This window comes from Protopterus annectens, chromosome 5.part0 (assembly GCF_019279795.1).
Source record: "Protopterus annectens isolate FY-2018-M chromosome 5.part0, PAN1.0, whole genome shotgun sequence".
NCBI lineage: Eukaryota > Metazoa > Chordata > Ceratodontiformes > Protopteridae > Protopterus > Protopterus annectens.
In genome coordinates, this window is record NC_056735.1 from 1,015,182,268 (window position 1) to 1,015,188,932 (window position 6,665).

Genomic DNA, 6,665 nt, shown 5'->3' on the forward strand with positions numbered 1-6,665 from the left:
TCATTTTGAGAGTTATCAGACAGTTAGATTAACTGGTTCAATATTAATTGATTTATTTTTAATGGATAGTTAACTGATGAATGCTCATGAAAATGACACAGCAAAGAGTCACAGATTGTGTGGTCTTACTTGATATAAAAACAAACCAAGAAAAGACCATTTTTTCTGTATTTGATTTATTTATTTATTGATTGATTGCTTGGCCTTTGATAAAATTGGTAAAGTGGCCATTTTTATCCATATGTGCCATGTGTTGATAACTGTTCTAAACTGCAAAAAAAAATGTAAACATGAGTGACATTATACAACCTTAAAGACTTAGATTATAAAAAAAGTAAAAGATGAGCAACATTATATAACCTTAAAGACTTACATGTATCACAATTGGCAGTATTACATTTCATGAAAACATTCCTGAATATATAGTTATAAAATAAGAGAGCCACCCAAAATGCAAAACATGTATGAGCCTAGTGTAACATTCAGAGTACCAGCATAGAATGAGGTATGCAAATTTGCCCACCTTTCTGATTTGAATGCCATAATTCAGAGTTGCAATCAGTGCTTCATTTCTAAGATAACAATCTTCTGTTCCCTAAAATGATAATTCTCAGCAGTGTAGAATGTCAAATTTCACAAAGTGTCTCTGATCATGGATTACATATTTCAGTCATGCATCTTTTCATTGTAAGAGTTAAATAAATACTAGAGTTTACAGTTATTCTGATCTACATTCTGTGTGCTAAAAAAATGATGTACACTACATTTTAAAAATGAACCAGGTGACTGCACTTCTACATTTTAAATGATAAATGAAGGTCTTGGTCCATGATACTTTCTCTTATGAGATACTACTATAGTTGCAACAGTAATGTACTAATAATATGTGGCTATCATGCATTCTGTGCACCATTGTCTTGTCTACTAAGATAACACTCTGCACATTTCTTATTAATGCCTTTCCCTCTGTGAATCAGGTATAAAACAGGCTGTCAACAACTGTTTTGGAATCTCACCCATAGACTATTTAGAATGTGATCCATGATAGGAATAATAAGCAATTAGAATCAGAAATGAAGAAATGAATAAAAATGTCTAATAAAAATGTAATTTAAATATTATTATAAAAAAGTAGAACAATAATTAAATGCAATCAATACTTTTATAAAAGTAAAGTAACTGTTATACCTGACTATTTGCAAAATGATGATATTTATTGATGACAATTAAGTTATGAGAGTCTGATATTGTAACTCATTAAACCGTACAAACCAGACTTAAGAATATTCTCCTGGATTCACTATCCTTCTGTGCAGGACTAGTTTAGTCCTGCGTGGAAGCAGCCATTTAGGAGCAGTACGGCAGCGCACCATGCATATCAATGAAGGCACGCTGCCTGGGCTCCTAAATGGACATGGAGCATGTGCGAGTGCAGGGGGCATGTCTTAGAGCAGAGCTCTCAGAATATGCACACTCCTGCAATCAAGAACAGCAATACAGGAATAAGAATGAGCAAGACCGCTCACAGGTGTTTGTATACCCCCAGCAGCATCCCTCAAAGTTTACAAGAGCAATAGTTGAAACATGAAATATAAAGAAGTTCTTTTTTTTATGAAACAGATTAAATTTAACCATAGGTGCATGGGTTTGCCCATCGCTTAGCTACATTTAATGCAGCGTAAATGACACAAGAGGATAAAAAGCAAGATATATGCAAATGAAGCAGTACTGCAGTAGTGTAGTGCAGAATATTCGCCTTATGAGCAGTCATTCCTGGGTCGAGTCCCACTCTAGTACATTCCTTTTTCCATGTCAAATCACTTTATGACCAATATTTTTTGCTGCATAACCTACTAAATAACATATATTTGTGAATAGGAGTACTGCATTAAATGCAGATGTGAGACGTCATTGTCATAATGTTGTAAAGTCCACAGATAATTACAAGTGCCGCATACAGTATATGTACACAGCAATCAGGGATACAAATGGAAGGTAAAATGTGTAATGAATGATAAAGCCATACAGTTTCCAAATCCACCACCTTCCCAAGAACCATTTGACATTACTTTCTAAATTAGTGTGGTGGTAAGTGGGAGTAAGTGCTAGTAAGCAAGAGTAAGCATATTTAAGAAGTAGTAAGTGGAAGTAAGCATATTTAAGCAGTAGTAGGTGAGTTTAAGCCCGTTTGCATGGGGGTAAGCAATGCACACACAGGTTAAGCAATATTGAAGCTAACTCTCTGTAAGCATATTTAACCGAAGGTTAGCATTGCTTACCTCAGCACAAACCCATGCAAACCTGCTTACAATTGCTTAAAAGTGCCTTAATCACATTGTATGCATCAGCCGTTATTCTGGCCAGAAACAAAATAAACAGCCTTTACAAGGCTTGAACCCAGGATCCTGTACACTATAGCCACAGTAGTTAACCACTAAGCCATCACATCCATACATAAAACTGAGGTATCATCAAATAGATCCTCACTATAGGAAAAGCAAACTGAACATGTAAATGGAATCTATATACAGTTTTACGTAGTATAACCTACTACATAACATAAATATGTGAAATGGACTACAGCAGTATGCCCAGATGTGAGGTGTCATTGTAATAAAGTGTTGAAATCCCTAATAAACACAAGGACCCCATACAGTGTACGTACACATGAATCATGGATACCAAACACATATATAAAATGTAATGAATAAAAAAACAATGCCAAAAAGCAAATATAATGCAAATTAAAAATTAAGCAACACTAAGCATTGCACAGCCCAGCTTAGTAGGTGTAAGCAATGTGTAGGCCAGCTAACTCAGTCTGCCTATTGGTATACCACTTTAAGCAATGCCAAAGTTAGGTAAGCAGGTTTGCCCACAGCTTAGCATTTTCAAAACTGTCCAATCATGACAAAATGTGGGAAACTGGCCCCATTTAAACCCAAGAAGTGGGAATACATCTCATAACTGGTTGCAGCTTCCTCCTGTAGGCACTATGTCTGGTATGTAAGTGCATGTGCACTTTTGGTCTCAGTGCTAGGGCATCCAGGAGTTCAGAGTCATGGCAGGATTCCTTGTGAAAGACCATGACCAGAGACTGCTGCAGGGTCAGTACCAGGGTTCCCAATGCAAAGCGGAAGCCTGGGACGGTCTCGCACTTGACCTCACCAGTGCCACTGGCAAACTCTGAACTGGTGAGCAGGTCAGGCATCATTATGCTGACCTGAAGGGGAGAAAGATCAGTGGATCCAAGAGGCTAGGAGGACAGGTGATGTCCCAGCCATGTGTAAGTATCAGTCCACTACCTGTTTAATAATTGCCAACTCATGTATATTATGGATAGGTATGGCTAAATATTCCTCTTATGTCTTTCACAGTGGCAGATGACTGGGCTGTGAACTAGGAAGCCCATGCCTGTAGACTACAGTGGTTGCAATGGAAGGCAGGTTAGTAATACTCTTGCATGTACTGTCATAGGAAATAAATCTAAAAGTAGTAGTAAGTTAATTGCCTGCATAAAACCTGTATTGTTTAAGGCATGTACTGCATACACCAGAGATTGTGCCAGGAAGAGTCTTATATAGGTTGTATGTAAATAAAAGCATAATAGCCTGACAATAAAAGTCTAACTGCTGGACTGCATGTGTTTACTCTGGTATCATATGGTAACATAGAGTTGCAATCACTTAATAGTGCTGTTGTATTAAGCACTTTTACCCACACTGTACTACATAAATAAAATGTGTAGACATGTCTGTATATGACTGCTCTAATCCCAACAGGTCATATAGTACAACTGAGAGAGACCTAGACAGAAAACAGTGAAAAAACAAACAACAAAATCCAAATAGCACACTCAATTGAGATGTGAACTGTTGTATTTTTACCACACACAGCCATGGTTCAAATCCTGAGAGTGGTAGTAAGCTGTGTGCAGAATCATACCCCACAACTGTACAGATATGTCCAGAATGTCCAGTAAATCGGCCCATATCTGCCGCCTGTTACCCTGACTCCTTAATAAATTAGTGGGATGATCCCAGATGTTTAGGCAGCAAACAAAAAATACAACTGATTGTCAGACATCTATAAGAACACACCTGTCATGCTAGCAACTCCCCAAAATGTTATCTGAGTAATAAGCCAGGTATATCCCATTTACACCCCCATGTTGTCAAGCTGTGACCAAAGTGTGTACAGTAACAGAGTGAGACATATGTGCATAATACTAATGTGGAATATGGTAATTTGTGTGACAACATTCAGGTAGTGCTAACAAACATTGCTCCCACAGGTCTGTCAGATGCAAGCACTGTGCCTAGAAAAAAAAATGATATCCTGTACTGGCACTGCTTACTGTGGCATTGCATGGCATTGTTAGTGTCGCAGTTGCTCTGAATAATAAGGTATTACTCATCACTGTCACCCACACTGTGCTACATAATAAAACTGTCTAGGAAATCATGTATAAAAGTGTTGTAATTACAGGGTCAGAATGTAAAACCGTAGTAGAATTATAGAAAGAAATCAGACAAGAGATACACAGCAATATCTATATAGCACACTCAAATGTGATGGACAGTGTTTTATTTTTAGCTGACACAGCCATGGTTCGAATCCTGTGAGTGATAGTAAGCTGTATGCAGAATCATACTCCACAAGTGTACAGAATTGTCCAGAATGTCCAGTTAATTGGCCCATATCTGCCAGCTGTTAACATGTCCCCCTGGCATATCAGTTTACTAATCTCTGACATGCAGGCAGCATTTCATGTCATATAACTGACTGTCAGGCCTGTACATATTTGGAAAATGTTAATGAAAACTAATCTGTCATTGTACAATTCACTAAAGGTTTAAGGGGGCAATAGCTGAAATATGTCGTTTTCACCTGCATGTGCTCAAGACATGCCCAGAGTGTGTGCAATAAGAGATGGGTAGGTATGTGCATATCATCAACCAAGAATATGGAATATGTCTAGAAACAGTTAGGTTGTGTTAACAAACAATACCTCCATAGGTATACCAGGTAAGAGGTGTATACTGCAGGTAAAACGCAGTTCATGTCTATAGTTGTCTACATTCATACCACTATCCAAACTAATGCAATAGGGTAGTGTACTAATAACTGTAAGGTACAGATCACAGCACTGACTAGGAAAGAAATGAGAACTACAGGAATATACTAGTTGTTAATTGACATCCCCCCACCATATATGCAACAATACACTAAATACACAACTCAATCAGTATGTGCTGCATTAAACTACTGTTGGGACATATGTCCTATTGTTTGCTAATTATTTAAATTTCTTTCTATGCATGTGCCATGTTGAAATACTCCCACATTGGTGGCATGCTGCCAACAATGTACCTGCATGCTGTTGTAATATGTATTTCCATATATGCATGTGTTTTGTTTGCTATGCAACTGTTCCACACATGGTGTTTGGGTTAATGGAAAGATCTATGCATGCTATTATACTTAATCCTGAAATGTGTTGACTATTACTAACCCACATATGTTGTAAAACTGAAACATCATAGCACATTTGGGAAGGCCAGTCACTGTGGACCCACCTGTCCCACCACAGTTGGCCATGGAACCGGGCACTGGCACGTCTGGGACCCACCCTGGGAATTCCTCTTTTGTTGGTCCTGTACCACCTTTGGGTGGAACAGCCTCAGGGGATGGGGCTCACCCCCCCCCCGGGAGTGGGCACAGAAAGGACACTGTCACCCGACACCATATCTGGGATGTGGTGTGTAGCAAGCTTCGCAGGAAGTTCAGAGATCTGCTACACCAGCTTGAGGGCCATGTGTCAAAACTAGTGGGTTAGCCTGCCATCCTACTCAGCCCCCAGCACAGCCACCTGTGGGGTGGCGAAGATTCAGTGGTGACTGCCCATGGGTGGGGACCTCAGTCCCACTGTTTCCACTAGGGGGTTCATGGGCTTCCAATTTCGAAACACCCCTCCCCTCACATGTGTCATATACCACACCTGTATGCATCTTGTCTGTCTTGTCTGTTAAACTACCCAACCTAGCTCCCCAAATATACCTATTATCCCTCCCCAACATCCCACTCTCACCTGAAAAAAGGGCAATCTCTTCCCCCAAAAAAACCTTGCCTCATGCACAGCTGTCCATTTCACACACATGTCTACTGGACACATGTAATCTGGTCTAACTGGCTTCACAACATAACATTGTTGTCCTCACTCCTCACTCAGGGGTTTGAGTGTCCAAATCTATCTCCAAATTCAGTGTATATGCACAGCTGTTGCTGTAGAAGAAATGGGAAGGTATGGACCTTCCCTACACTCGTCCTGCACATCCCTAGCTATTTTCCATACTGTCTTTCATTCTTTGTGCTTCTTTTTCACCAATTTTATATCAACCCTTTTTCTTTTAAAGAAATGAGTGCAGGAGTAAGTGGGAGTAAGCACTTTTAAGCAGCAGTAATCAGGTTTAAGTTTGTTTGTGCAGGGGTAAGCAATGCCTACACAGGTTAAGCAATTAAGAAGCTAAATCAGTATAAGAAACTGCACCAGAAGTTAGCAGTGCTTACCTCCGCGCAAACCCACTTGCACCTGCTTAAAAGTGCCTTCATCACTCTGTATCCAATGACCCTTGTTCTGCCCAGAAACAAAATAAACAGCCTCT